Source organism: Dasypus novemcinctus, chromosome 22, assembly GCF_030445035.2.
Source record: "Dasypus novemcinctus isolate mDasNov1 chromosome 22, mDasNov1.1.hap2, whole genome shotgun sequence".
Taxonomy (NCBI): Eukaryota; Metazoa; Chordata; class Mammalia; order Cingulata; family Dasypodidae; genus Dasypus; species Dasypus novemcinctus.
The window spans coordinates 17133202-17135125 of NC_080694.1; the positions used below are offsets into that span (position 1 = coordinate 17133202).

A 1924-nucleotide genomic window follows, 5' to 3' on the forward strand; every position below is an offset into this window, starting at 1 on the left:
AACCTGCCCAACACCCCACATGGCAGAATGCCAGTCAGTACCCCATGCAGCCTTCAGGTGGTGGCACTTTTGTTTATGGTGGTGCCTGGGCCTCCAACCTGGTATATTTTGGGAGCACCACATACTAGAGAAGGAGGAGGAAAAAGGCAAGCTGGTGAATCTGTAAATAATCCAACAGACTAGGAAAGTATGGGAAGGTGCTGTGATGTGTGTGTGCCTGAGAACCATGCCTATATAGGAATCTTTTAACCCAGAAATTCTTGAATTGACAAGAGCCTCAGGTTCCCTGAGCTAAAGGTCATGGACTACAAAGTGCCATCAAATTTATCACAGAAATTTCTGGATTTATTAAAGAGAACCACAGCTAAGAAGTTGAGCAGTTTAGGAACAGTTATACAGAGGCTAAACATTGGAATGGACACCTGTGTGATCCTGCTGAGGCATGGTGTTCTCTCCTTGGTGAAGACCATGGATTATGGACACATGATGGATAGTGTGTGCCAACATCCTTCAGCAACATCTGTCAATGGGTATCATGAAATGTGACAACATGCTGATGCTTCTTGGAATCAGCAAAAAGTTAACGGGGAAAGGAATAAAGTGATGCCCTAAATTATACAGGGTTTTGAGGATGCAGCAGAGGAAACAGGACCTCAGTAACAGATTAAACAGTATTAAACCCCCTCAATTGTTTTAGGATTTATCTCTATGACTGCCTGATCACCCAATGAGTTTATTGAGCTGTATAACATCAGCCAGATAATGTAGTACCAGGAGACATGCTTGTACTGACAAAATGGTCATGGTTATGCATCAGTGGCTGGATATTCCTGAAAAGAGGAATAACATTAAACATGTGGTCACCCATGAAGGTACAGAATTGGCATAACAAGAAGCAATGATGAACTTGGTGAGGCTCAACAGATCAGCTGCAGGGCTCATGCACACATTCAATATCCACCAACATCATTGGGTTCAGGATCCTGGGCGAGTGAAGAACCTGCCCCAGCAGCAGAAGAACAAGGTGTCTTTCATCATCCACAAATGCCTCATGATGGGCAAGATGGCTGTTGTGAACAAGGACTGCAGGAACATATTTAGCCTGGAAACTTCTGGAGTCTTTCTGATCTGTTTGCTATGTGAGCAAGCACCTCAATTCTATGCAGAGAAAAAGTGTCCCAAGTATGGGTAAGGCCACCAAGTATAGATTATTGAGTTTCTTGAGAAGAGGAACTTAACAGAAAGAATCATAGACAAGCCATGGGTCATTGGAGTGGCCCTCAGAACATGAATGCCATGTCAGGTGTACCTCCTAATCCTGACCAAAAGAGCTTAATGGTTTTGTTTTTAAACAGACATATTCCATTATCACTACTTCAATTAAGGACTGCAAATCACAAAATCTCATTGTTTCTACAAATATGGTGGCTTTAGGTCAATTTGTGAGTGGATAAAATTAATAAAATAGAACCCATTGCCTTTTTTCCTGATACATTAGTTGAAGATGCCCCAAATCCCGGGGTACCTTCTGAGTTGAAAATTATATTAATTATTAAGGTCTGTTGATTTATTTAGAATACCTAGACACTTACCTTTTGCCAACACGCTCTTTTAAATGTCATTTCATGTGACACAGACTTTAGAAGAATAGTAGTGTCAAACTATTTAGTGTCTTTTCATTGTTTTTTTTTTTCATTTTGTATCTATTTATCATCAGAAGTCTGATCTGTTTTTCACTGTCTTGAGTGGTATCCTGAAAAGAAAAAACTTGTCAGTGACAGGGATATCACATTAGTAGGAGAGCTGAGTGACACCTTGAGTCTTAATTTTTTCTAATATCCCTCAGGGACATCTCTCATCCAGGAAAGGACGCACAAGCACATTCAGTTAAACAAGGCAAGTGTTTGACTCTTCAAGGAAAGAA

At 40.7% G+C, this 1924-nt stretch overlaps 1 pseudogene; it reads left to right on the forward strand.

The window, feature by feature from the left end:
• Positions 1 to 226: 226 nt before the first annotated feature.
• Positions 227 to 1291, forward strand: LOC111767015 (selenide, water dikinase 1 pseudogene; annotated as a pseudogene).
• The last annotated feature ends 633 nt before the right edge of the window (positions 1292 to 1924 follow it).